Genomic DNA, 13,755 nt, shown 5'->3' with positions numbered 1-13,755 from the left:
AATAGGATGTAATCTCCAAATAGAATTTAAGAAAAGGTTTAAGTTGAAATAGGATCAGAATAAAATAAAATATTTAGGCATTACAATCCCCAGAGAAATTGATAAATTGTATTTATGTAACTATAAAGCTCTGGAAAACTCCTTAAGGCAGGATCTTATGCGTTGGAAAATTTTGCCACTTACAATATTTGAAAAAATAGGAATTATAAAAATGAACGTATTGCCACGCTTTCTTTTTTTTCGAGAACTTTCCTTTATATCTAACAAGCTCATGTTTTAAGGAGTGGGAAAGAATGCTAGGAAGGTTTATTTGGGATGAAAAAAAACCAAGGGTAAAACTTAAATCTTTACAACAAAACAGGGAACAAGGTGGGTTGGGTCTACCAAATCTGAGCTTTTATTATCATGCAGCCCAAGTTAAAAGCATTTTAGTTTTGATGAATAATAAAATGAATCCTAAATGGAAATCTATTGAGAACAAATTGGTAGACTCACCCACCTCTCTAAATTTCTCAGGGCAAACTGCAGAAAGGGTTAAACATTTGAATCAGTCTATTTACCATACATGGAAGAGCTGGAAAAGATTAGGTAAAATTATGAAAATAAAATCAACTGATACGGTTTGCCTGAGGGAAATTAGTCAGGACCCAGACTTCGCTCCAAATCTTATGGATGAGACTTTCAGGATATGGGAAACTAAAGGACTTATAAGATTCCATAAAATGTTCAAAGACCATGTACTTGATACATTCGAAAATTTATCTAAGGATTTTAACCTTCCAAGTAATAATTTTTTTAGATATCTCCAAATAAGGAGCTATATAACAACAAACATACAGTCTTTTCAAGGTCTTAGTCCCATTGTGGAGCATATTGAAAGTCTATGAAAAGTCGAGCTTTAAAAATGTAACGGGACAAATTTATAATATTTTAAACAATAACAATGATAATCAAATTAATAATATTTTGAACTCTTGGGAGGAAGATATTGGAATAACAGTGACTGAAGAGGAGTGGAGTCAGGCATGTAAAAATGTTTTCTGTTATGTAAAGTCCCCCTATTGGCAGGAATATGCGTGGAAATTATTGGTTAGATTTTTTTATAACACCCCTGAAAATTTGTAAATATACAAACCAAATACAATATTGTTGGAGAGAGTGTGGTGAATGTAAAGTTGACTTGGTTCACGTCCTCTATACATGCTCAAAAATTCAGTCATATTGGGTTAATGTGTTGGAATTAATGAAGCAAATCTGTGGTCAAAATACTAATTTCGAACAACTACATGTTATGCTTGGTATACAGCCGAAAGGTTTAAACAAAGAAAATTATTATATCTTCTGGGTGTTGAGAATTACTGCCATTAAACAAATAACTCGAGGTTGGAAAAAAACTGATCCACCCAGGTTAGATAAATGGATTGAGGTTGTAGAAAACTTGTATGAAAATGAAATAACGCATAAGATGAGAGGTAAAATGAAGTTATTCAAGAAGAGATGGCTCGCATATGCTAACCAAATTCATTGAAAAACAAAAACCAAGCATGGATTTGGACCTGTGTAATTAGATGAGGCATTGATGTAATCTCTGTGACATATGATGCAACTATATGGACTGTAACTATTTGTCTGTATGTAAACATGTATATAGGGATGTAGGTATGTATGCATATGCGTGGGTATATATGAATATATGGGTGTATATATGATGTACATCTGGGAGGGTATGTATATATATGTAAGTAGGTATGTATGAGTGTGTGTTGACTTATATATCTCCTTTTGTTAATTATTTATTTTTATATTTTTTTCATTTTTATTTTTTTCTCCCACTGGGTGTGAAGGAGGGGAAGGGGGGGGGAAAGGAAAGAAGGAAAAAAATATATATTGTGTCAAATCTGACATGTTAATTGTATGATTGTAATATGAACAACGTCACAATAAAAAAGTATAAAAAAAAAAGATTAGTAATGCTGTTTACGCCAAATTCCTACTCTACTAATGCTTTGGAACTTAAACTAGTAACATCGTTGTTCCCTATTTTTAGGTGGCAAAAGTAAAAAGTAGTCATTCTTAACATTTGCTATGTTCTGTTTCAGAATAATGAAGACAAAGAACAATAAGATGGCTCTACAGGATGATTATTTTTCTTGGCAACTATCATGTTTTCCCAAATAATGTACGTATTTTCAGGGATTTTATTATCAAATGGCTTAAAAATAGTTCATAGAGAATGCCCCCCCCCCCCCAAGATGCAAATTCAATCAAAGTCATTATAATTGCTCCTCTAGGGACCTTGAATGTCGGTACCACATGTCATAGCAATCTATCCAATCCTTTTTGAGGTATTTCAGTCTGAACCAGAGTGACCAACTAATCAATGTCATGTTTAGCCACACAGCACCTGGCTAAAGACTTGATTTGAGGGGAATCCTATTTGCGATAGGTGAGGAAATCTCCGGGCACAGACGGTTGTTTATACTGAACATTAATTGAGATGTTGTGCCTCGCTTGTTATATGCTCAACTAGCTAAAGGGAGATGACGGGGATAACCCATTTTCTGGTCGATTTCTGAAAAAACATTACAATAAAATGGACAAGCTTGAAGGAATTCTTAAAGCTTTAGATATCAGTTTATACCCCAGCCAACACACTGTAAAGAATCTGGAAAAATCTATTTTCCTCTTTTGTCGAGTGAACACAGCACCCTCACTTGAACTGGCAAAAAAGTGCACAAGTCATTGAAAGTTCTCTTGAGATAACAGCGGTTTAACATGCTGCAAGGACTTCAGTGGAAGCAAGTACTCTGCATGATCCTAGATTGGGCTAACGATGGGACGTAGGAGTAAGAAGGGAGCAGAAGGGGGGGGGGGCGTTGCAGGTTGGGGGCTCTGAACCAGAGCGCATGTCAATCATAATTGATCTTGAGTAGCGTGGGTGGCGGGGAGACAAGGATGAAGACAAGCACAGAAGGAGACAGAGGAGAGAGGGAGAGAGCAAGCATCTTCCCCGGAGGCTACAAGCACCTTTTAAGAAGCCGAGGCCCCAAGGACTCCATCGCCCTTTCCCCTGCTTCAAGATCAAACCCATTCTTCTCTCTCTCTCTCTCTCTCGCCTCTCCTCGTCTCCCTTATCAAAATGCCTCTTCATTATAATCAGAAAAAGAACCCTCTTCACAGCTGGAAATAAGCATTAAGAAGCATATGGACGAAAATTCATTCTGAAGTCACAGGGGGGCACGGTGCAAAATAAAGAATAGACACTGGCAATGATTCCTTTTTATCTGCACACTGAAATCCCCCCCTATTTTCTTTCACAAATGCATTAGCGACTGCTTTTGTTAAGCCCGCAGTCTGGAAGAAAAGGCTTATTATCATAGATCTTACACTGTCACTGTAATTATCTTTAAGAGAATCTTTGTCAGTGGCTTTTTACCCCCTGGTACATTGTATGCTCTGTTAGGCCTCTCCAACGTACTCAACAAATGTCAAGCAATTTGAGGGAAATTGTAAAACTGTGAGATTACAAGTCTTCTATGTTAAGGACACCATGAAGCAAACATGAGATGACATGAGCGTCTTACAGAAATGACTCCCCTATAAAGTGCACATACATTCTGCTCTAATAATACATCCAGTAGGGCGAGAATACACTGAAACAATTATAATATAAAACTGAACAGCATAACCTCCACGAAGGTAGGATTGATGTTGTATTAGACTGCATTAGTTTAAGCTAGGTGTACCTCATGTAATAAACTGGTAACTGAGTTTGTATAGTACACACTCAATTGGGAAACTGTTTATAGACAAAACGGCTCGATGTAAATGTCTATTTTTGTCTATACTAGTGAATTAAATGGCTGAAAAATTAAAGGTATAGTGGAGGATTTTCCCGAATTTTAGAAAAGATCCGCCCTCTCCACTTTTTGAAAAAATGCACATGCGCAACACTCTACCTGCTCCCGAGACGTAACGCCTATTAAACGTGTGCACGAGAGTGCACTGTTTACAAGTTGCTGTCGGCATGGTTCATACAAGCCTACTTTCCAAAAGAAGATTTGCACTTTTTCACAAATTGAGATGTTTACCGTGTCTGTGCGGTGCGTGACTTGTGCCAGGGCTAGCATCGCTAATCATAGCTTACATCAACTCTCACTAGCAGTGATTTTAAATGGATTTCTCCAAATAGCACGCCAAACTTTACCTGTCGAGTAGAAACTTCGCGACTGAGGCATCAGTGGGAAGCCCAACCTGTGCTTTTAGCGCACGCCAGCGTGTGAAACATTCTCCCCAAAACACTCCGGTCTTGTTTCTTTCTTCAGAGGCCTTTCTCTTCTTGTCATACCTTTCGTAGACACTCGTAGCTCACCACACATATACACCTGAAAGTATTCATGCGCAGAAAGCGAAAACTACCCTAGGGACGAGCACGTACGACAGCCTTACGTAAACATAGCGCCAGAATGATTGACAACTAGGAGGACCAATAGTCTTGATGATCCACCCGGAAAAATAAAATCCTCCACAATACCTTTAAGAGACTTCATCACATCGATGCAAAAATCCAGACTGATCTCATGAAGTGGCATATGTATGACACGGCAATTTGTACGCCATTATTGGCGTGTTATCAAGACGCATACTCGCTCGTGTTTATCAACGGCGTTTGGCCTCCATTGACTTACATTACCTTGCGATTGTGTGTGAATTTATGCCGTAGTGAGTAGTATGAAAGGGTGAAAATCTGTGTAGGGACATTGGTCGGGGTGGCGGAAGGGTCAAACACGGGACTTTCACCCAGGAGAGCAGGGATCGTGTCCCGTGTGCCATTTTCCTAAACTCAACCGTCGCTTTCTTCTTTTACTAAACCCAACCGGTTCTTCTTTTCCTAAACCCAACCCATCCGCTGTATATGGCACTCAGAATGTGTGCAGATAACATGCCACTTGGCTTTAGAAAGTGGCGTGTATGTTTATGTGATCGCACACCATTTGTAGAAAGTGGATTATATGTTTACAGCGTAGACATACACGCAGATAGCTCAAAATGCATACAGATAACACACCACTTGGCGTCATGGGGCCCTATTTTAACGATCTGAAATCAAACGCCAAACGCAAGTAGCTTTGTTGGTGGATCTTGGGCACTGTTGCTATTATATTGGTGGGATAAATGACTCTTGCGCCTGACGCAAATCTAAAAAGGGTGGGTCTGAAGTAGCTACATTACTCATAGGTGTGGTTTGGGGCGTAACATGAAATAAACCAATCAGAGCGTTATCTCACATTCCCTTTAAAATCAGGCGCGCTTGTTCCATGGCGGACTGCTATTATAATGGATTTGCTAAGCGCACGCTCTTAATACATCCATGGGCGCACGCCAGGAGCAGTTCACAGCCAAGGAGACCGACGTTTGCTATTGATTTTTCTTTTTGACAAAATGTAAATAAAGAAGTGTCACAAAAACATCCTTTCCGATGTTTTGGACTAACTCTCACTGAATCACAAGGTTATGAATGCATGGTGATATTTTTGCAATGTAGTCTAACATTAGCCCGGGATTACCTCACTATAGACGATGCAGCTCTTCTGTCTCTCCTCTCCCGTGCTGCTGCTGGGGCATTTGGGGTAAGTGGCATCGGCACATGCAGTTCAACACCGCATCTCCTTAAATCCTCTAATATTTCCTCATTTATGTCATCAACACATCCATGATTCATGGAAATGTTGTGTAAAACAAGGTCATATTTTACCTTGTATTTATGTATGGTTTGCAAAAATGGGAACTGCTGGGTCCGTGTAGATGAGAGAAGCAAAGTGTATGCGCGGTGTGCACACGCTACATTATGGCCAAGCATGCGCCCTTAAAATAGCATCTGAATAACGCGCCACTGACTTTAGACCAGGTTTTTCCTGGTCTGTGGTGGAATTGTTTTCTGAAACTGCTAAATAGCACCAGGGACTGCGCCGGAACACGCCTCCTCTTTTTGCTGAACCGCCCCCAGGAGCGCAAGTTTATTAATTTGTTAATTTAATTGTGTTAATTTACCGACGTGAGTCTGTGGAAGGAAAAGTCCGCTGTGCGCCAGGTGCAAAATAGGAATGATACATGCGTCAGGCAATTGCGCTGGATGCATGATGTCATGTTAGGTATTAACATAGGCAAATTGCCTGCAATGGCCTTCGAAAGTGGGAGATATTAATAAAGAGACAGACATTCTGGATTAGATATGTTGTACAGGTTTGCGTTTAGGCAGACAGCTCGCCTCTTCCGTTCATGTAATTAATGTAACAGCAGGTTTCTGTGCAGGTATGATGGGAGTCAAAGTGGGCCACTTTAACAATACAGCCTTCAGTGGAAGTGACGCTGCTGTCGGGTGCTGTTCTCTGTCATTCCACATTTGTTTTAATTTCACAGGTTTTTCAAATGACTGCTGCGTTTCAGAACTCCATCCTGGATATGCTCGTTCAACATTTGCAATTTAAAAAAGCACACTGAACCAAAAGATCCGCAAAAGAAATGTGGGAACTGTATTTTCATTCACCTTCATATATTACTTGATTCATTTACTGTTAACAGGTGTTTTTTTGCTATTATTCAGGGTAAGAGATGCAAATGCTGCAGTCTGGCATTGGCTGAGGTTTATTTACCTTGCAGCCACTAGGCAGATATCCAGCACTGGTTTGGAGGTTATTTATAATCCAAAATGTCAAACATTGCTCGTGAATTTGCGAATCTGGAAGCCGTTGTGACCCGTGAGCAAAATAAATGTTGTGCCTGATGTGAATGTTTATATACTTGTGCAGATGAGTCATGGAAGGTTCACGTTGAGTTATTCTGAGGAATCTGCACTGGGAAATGAGGCTAAGAAGTGGAGAGACCTGCTGGCCAGAGAGGCACACAGTAAATTCCATTTCATTTTTTTTTTTTTTGCTCTCCTCAGCTGCCCCTCAGACTCCCCCAACTGTAGTGACCACTGGCAGGGATCACGGACGATTTCTTTTGTGACAGAGTAATACTTTTTGCAGCATAAACAGAAAAAAATAAATAAGTTGCTGCCAGTGGCAACCAACCCCCCCCCCCCTCCCCAGTCTCTCCTCTCGGTTAATTTCCTTGGAGCCTGCAGGGCCAGCCGGTAGGGGGATTTGACAGAGGACTTCTGACAATCCTGAGGAGAGCTGACACCGAAAGCGCCAGTCTCTCCATTGCTCGCGGCCAGATTGGAAGACGCTCAGCATGCAGAGAGCAGATGAGACAAACCAGAGGGCTGTTCGTGCAGAGCTGGCTAAGCTTGCATTGTCTGACAGGGACACTGTGAGCACACACTGCCACACAGAGGCTGCAACTCATACGTCAGCCTGCCACTAAATACACCTGGAACCCAAATAGCCTATTACTCCATTTCTATGGCATTCACTAACCAGATACAAAGAACAATTTACAGCTTAAAATACAGCTTAAAACAAGGACGACAAAGCAGAAGAAAGCTAGGTAAAAAATAAATCACCATAAAACTAGTATGTACAAACATACAGAAGAGGATTAGGGCCAATGTGAAAAATGTATTTGAGTTCCGAGTTTAAAGCCAGAATTCGGACTGAAATCTCAGATAAAAAGTCTGAATTTATTCTCAGAATTCGGACTTTAAACTCCAAACTCAAATAATGTTTGAATACTTCCCTACATACACATAGGTGGAAAAAATAGGTATATTTGTAAAAAGCAACAGTGACTAATGTAGGATTCTCGTAGGGTACAGATTTGATCATTGGCAAATTATCAAAGATGTTTTATCAATATTAATAAAGTTATGAATATGGTTATTAATAACTTTATCAAATCGACAAACAATCAAAACGGGGCACCACCCTGCTAGTCAGGGACCAATAATCAAACTGTGGAACAGTCTCATTTCTGTGGTAATCCTTTAAAAAGGAAATAAAGGAAGGGGTGAATCCAAGCAACGGACCTGATCGACCAGCGATTATTACAACAAGTACACAAATAATCACAAGCAACTGCTAATTAAGTATAATAAGATTTATTAACTTCACAATTATCAGTAGCTAAACAATAATCCTTCAATAATAAACTCATATACCTTTTTATAATATCACAACCAAAAACAAAGCAAAAACAAAGCAGCATGTGTCATGGACACGTCTGTGTCTGTGTGTGTGTGTGAGTGTGTGTGAGAGAGAGTGAGTGACAAAGGAGGGGGCGGTGTCGGAGTGTAGTTCTAAACACCAAAACAACTCCAAAGATGGCTACTCCTGTGAGCTGCACAAAACTATTTAGCCCCAAGAGGGCGGTAGTGGTGCTGCGTGCGCGGAGAGGGCTGAAGAAGCCGGGGGGGTTGCTAGGCAACGGGCACTTTTAGCCGATCTGGTAGCTAGTCCCTGTTTTAGCTCTGTACGAACGTAGGGAGATCCCACGTGTGAAGCTACAGCGTTAGCTTGGTAACGGCTAGCCTGTGTCGTGTGTGCGTGTGTGTGTGTGTGTGTGTGTGTGTTAGTAAAGGACGAAAGAGAAGGAGAGTAAAGAAAAGAGGCACTTCTGATCTTAAGATATTGATAATGACCTAGTTCCCCTCAGCCACTGTCCTACAGACTGAGACTTTTGGTTTTGCTGAGGGAAACGTCACTATAACCACTCCAGTAGCTAGCAGCTGATTTTCGCGATTCTATCGCAGACAGTAACTGTTTGTCAGTTAAACCGCTTGCCAGGGTTTAACGGTCCGTTTCGTCCGGAGCAAAGGACGAACGTACTCCAGGTCGACCACACAAGAAAAAGAACGTAGTCCTTTTCTTCAATCCAGGCTGATTAAGCCCGCTGCAGATGAAGGAATACTTCGACAAAGTATTCCCTCGGATCCCCTTTGTATATCAGGCCGATATAAAGTTTGTCCCAGCTCGAAACTCGACCAGCGAGATGATGCTGGTTTTCTAGCTTACTAGTCCGGACTAGGGTGCTTCCTATTGCGACGTGAGTCACGGTGGAAAAGCGAAGAAAGCACAAACGCCGAATGCTTTTATCGTTCCCCCGCCTCCTAGTGGCGGGGTGGTGCATTCAAAGACCCGACGGCCAATGGGAAAACTCCAACCTGGTCACAGGTGTGAAGCAGTTCTTTGTCTCACCACCAGTCTGCCTTGTCCCACACGTGTTAAATGCACTTTCTCCATCTTGCGAAGTGCTTCCAAGTAGCAGCCTATAGGAGTTTCGTGAAACTGGCTTTGGAATTCACATGTAGGCCAAGATCCTTTGTCCTGCCTCTTCTGTGTCTCTGCAGTCAACTCAATCGGAGCCAAATCACTGTTTAACCAGCTTCTTGGTCCCCAACACTAACAACATACAATGTCTATTAACGGGTCAAGTTATCATATGCAGGGACACGTCTGAGATGAATACAGTGATTTTTTGGAAACGGTTTAGTAAAACGCCGCTCTGCAGACTTGTCTGTGTCACCGTTGTCTGATTTTCAAAGGTGATATGAGCTCAGTCGGGGTGTAACTTAGCGTTTAAATGGAGCCCCAGTTGAAATGCAGCACCAATTGGCAGCCTGCAGCTCACACATTTCAGTCGTGTCTTTGTGACCTTTCACAGCCGCAGTTACATTTCTATTTCAATAATAAGCAAGTTCACACTTTCAAAGTGAAATTCTGAGGCCAAAATCATGCCCAGCTCTTTTCTCCACTCCATCCACAATTTTTCGCCACTTACAATAGAAATGGGATGAAGGAATACGCATGCAGCCATTTGCCCGAATCAATGTCAAATCGCAGCAGAGTATCCCTGAGTCATGGGAATACAGGCCAATGTTTCGGTACAGACAAATGTATAGTACAGGGAGAAGAATAGAGACGGGCAAGCTCAAACAACAGCATCAGGGGATGCTGAGGGTCCTGCCAACGCAAAGAGGGAAACATGCCACTCAAGTTGTTTGAATCTGATGAATTTTTCGTGCCGTGTTGAAGCTTGGCGGATCACAATCTATTATGTAATAGAAAGTGCTGTTTTTTGATTCCGGCAAAGAAAAGTGTGGAGACCAATTTTGACAGTTATTCAAAGGAATGTTTTTTTTTGTTACAAAGCTTTGACAAGACTCTGAATTCAGTTTGCCATCCACCAACATTGCAAGAAATTCCTTGATCAGCCAAACAGTCACTCTAAACCCTAACCCCTTATCATAGACCTACCCAGTATCTTAAAGCATTTAGAAGCCACAAACTTAACTTGGAAGAAGATGGAAGTCTGAACGAGCTTTCCATCTCCAGAGTAATATAACAGCTGAGTTTCCAGGACAACACAAAATATTTGTCACAAGCAGCAGAGCCAAGTGTTGTTGGATATTTTGCCGTGGTGGTTCAAAACATGGTCTGAAAACCTATCTAGGGTCTCAGAGTGAATCTAGTAGTGATTAGTGGAAGGTAATGGATCAAACCAGTATTTCAGCATGTTACAGCCCATTTACTCCAGATAACATATACTTTTCCATTTTCTAAACCACACTGTAGTCTTTCAGATTTTTGTTTGTATTTTTTTTTACCTTTGAGGTTGCCATGGGTTTCCATATGACTTTAAAATCAATTGCTGGGCGCCCGGATAGCTCAGTTGTTAGAGCAGGAGCCCATATATAGAGGTTTACTCCTTGACGCAGCGGCCGCGGGTTTGACTCCAACCTGCGGCCCTTTTCTGCATGTCATTCCCCCCACTCTCTCCCCTTTCATTTATTAAGCTGTCCTGTCAATAAAGGCCTAAAAATGCCCAAAAAATAATCTTAAAAAAAAAAAAAGAATCAACTGCCGACTCTTGAAACTTACTTTCTGTATAATCCCTCACAGCGATTGTCCACCATAAGGTAATGTGGTGAAGACTTTTCAAATCAGCCTGCAATTAACTTACATTTCCAGTTTATTTCCCGTAATTGTGGCCATTGTGACTTTTTGGGTTGTGCACTCGTCACTGCCGTTGTAGAGACCCTGGGAAACAAGGAGTCACACAAAAAGTGTATCAGGCTAAGCTACACGAGCCTCCTACAGCTTTCCAAATAAACATGATTTTTACACGAACAATCTCTAATGCTTGTCTCTGAGTCCGACTGAAAGTGAACAAAGTAGAATAGCTAAACTGCAGAGGAATATCTACCACTTGCTGTTTTTTCTCTCAGCTCATGGTATACCATTGTAATTTCAGATCTAAGCGGGTCAAGGAAAATGTATTATCAGGTGCTAGTGCTTATTGCTTGTGGGTCACATATATTGAAATGTCTGACATATAATGGTGTTTTACGTGCTGTCATAGCTTTTTTCTTACTGTATTTGAGAACTGACCGGGCAGCCATATACACTGCAGCTAAGTTACACAAGTTACACTGGTAAACAAACTGTGGAATGTTTTTTTAAATGTACTTATTTCACATTGATTGACAGAAAATAAATCGTCAACTAATTTGCGAATCAATGTTGCCTTTCTCTGTTTTATATCATCTTTTGTGTTTTGGACTGTTGGTTGAACAAGAACAAGACTAAAACAATGAATCGATCAATTGACACTGACATTAGTTGCAGCTCCACATACAGTACATTCATGGGGTTAATTAACTGTCTGGTAGATGGCTAAAGTAAAAAAAACAGTTTTTAGCATTGGAAATATTTACTGTCACAGACTGCCGAAATAACATATTTGGTTCTTGTTAGACTTCGTTGGACTTCTGTTCGATTTTAAGTTTGATTTGTCCCAGGACCCTGCTTAGCTGGAAGTTTGTGTACATTTACTGAATTCACTTTTGTCATTATTAATGGGAAAGTAATAGCGGTGAGAATGACACCTCATTAGAATAGTCTTTCCGATACATTGCTTTAAACTGTGATCAATTCTAGTGAATTGAATTCCATTTAAGTTTAACGACTCCTAATTTTGTCAGGAACCTCCTGGATCTCCCTCCAGGGTCCCTCCTAGCGGTCTCTAGATCCCACTTTGGGAACAGCTGCTCTACCTGTGCAGCAACACTTCGACCCACCTCCCTCCCCCCTCCCCCCTCTTTCAGCTTGTCTGTGAGACTCAATTATTCATATTCTAACTTGATTAAGAGCTGAGGTTGTTTCACATTCAAATAGAAGTTAGTGTTGGTAACATCCCCCATGAGGTGGTGAAGATGTTTCTCTCTCTCTCTCTCTCTCTCTCTCTCTCTCTCTCCGTTCAATTCAATTCAATTCAATTTTATTTATAGTATCAAATCATAACATAAGTTATCTCGAGACACTTTACAGATAGAGTAGGTCTAGACCACACTCTATAATTTACAAAGCCCCAACAATTCCAACAATTCCAGTAATTCCCTCAAGAGCAAGCAGTGCGACAGTGCCGTTCTGATTATATATATATTCACACCTGGCTGCCAAGGTGACAGAGCTGGAAAGATAGCCAAATAATGATGTGTGGGAGTGAGAATGTGTCCAGTGTAGCCCTGGCCGCTGTTCCTTCCACTAATGGTGGTCATGTCCAGCCTCTGATTAATTAAACATCCCTTGGGGTCAGGGAGTCATGGAAGGCGATGTCATTCGTCATCTGGCTCATGCGTAATGGAGTGTGGCCTACTGCTACTGCAGAGTCTCTCATTAAGAGTGATCCCCTCAGCCACTGCTTCCAAGGCCTCTCCACAATTCAGCAACGCCAAGAAAGGCACTGCACAGGGACGTGTCTATCAAGGAACTGCTGCTATTTGCCCCCGGAAAGCAAACGAGTGTAATCAGAATCGCCAGGCTTTCACCTTCAAATGAATGGAACAAATCAGCTCCCCACAACTTCAAGGACTTACTATATAGTGGGAATGTTTTTGGGGAGTGATTTGCCTCCAGTGGCCAATGTCAAAGGGTAGAATAAATAACGTAAGCACTATTAGCTTGGGAAAACCCTGACGAACTTCTGGCAAATTTGAGATTCGCTCTGCAAGTCAGTCTGGCCAAAAGCCCATTCAAGCCCATTTCCAATTTTTCCAAATCGAGGCACCAATCACAACCGTTGAGGCGGACTTTACACGATGACGATAGCGCAGCGACGGCAAGCAGCTTTTTGTTTACATTCAACATGCCGGCCACCGAAGCGCGGCAGCAACCCGTTGAAGCCGCTGTCGCTGCTACGCCACCCGGATCGTTGGTCTGATTGGTTGAAGGACTATCCAATTGCGCCCAGAGGCATTTGAGCGGCGTCCATTGGTGACGCGCCCTTTGGAAATGCGCTGTGAATTAACCTTGCCCAGACCCAATCTCAGTTACAACTGAGAAGGGGTCTGGTGTCAGCCAGGCTAAATCACTATATTTGAAGCAGCTAAATCAGTACGTCTACTTTTACCAGAGTATTTTTAACACAACTATCTGTACTTTTACTTGAGTACGAGAAGTGAGTACTTTTGCCATCTCTGGTTGGATGCCAGTTAAGGCATCATTTGTCAATTCCCTGCATAACGTGTGTCTGTCATGTTCTGGTTAAGTTCAACTTGTGAACACTCTGCGTCTTTGATGATGGGCGAACACACTACAACGGCCCAAATCTTCCATTAGGAGAAATGTGCTGCAGCTTCAGAAATGATGCCAATTCAAAAGCACGTGGGAATATCCAAAACAAGTACAGCAATGTGCTGCAAATAAAAGAAAAGGTTCTGCCAAGCTAAGACAAAAACATTACAGCAAACAGTTCCAAATACAGAAAGGATGCAAAGTTTAAAAAAAACACAGTATGCAAGTGCATTCTTTT

Source organism: Perca fluviatilis, chromosome 2 (genome assembly GCF_010015445.1).
Source record: "Perca fluviatilis chromosome 2, GENO_Pfluv_1.0, whole genome shotgun sequence".
Classification (NCBI taxonomy): domain Eukaryota; kingdom Metazoa; phylum Chordata; class Actinopteri; order Perciformes; family Percidae; genus Perca; species Perca fluviatilis.
The sequence above is the reverse complement of the archived record's forward strand: the minus strand, read 5'-3'. Positions refer to the sequence as shown.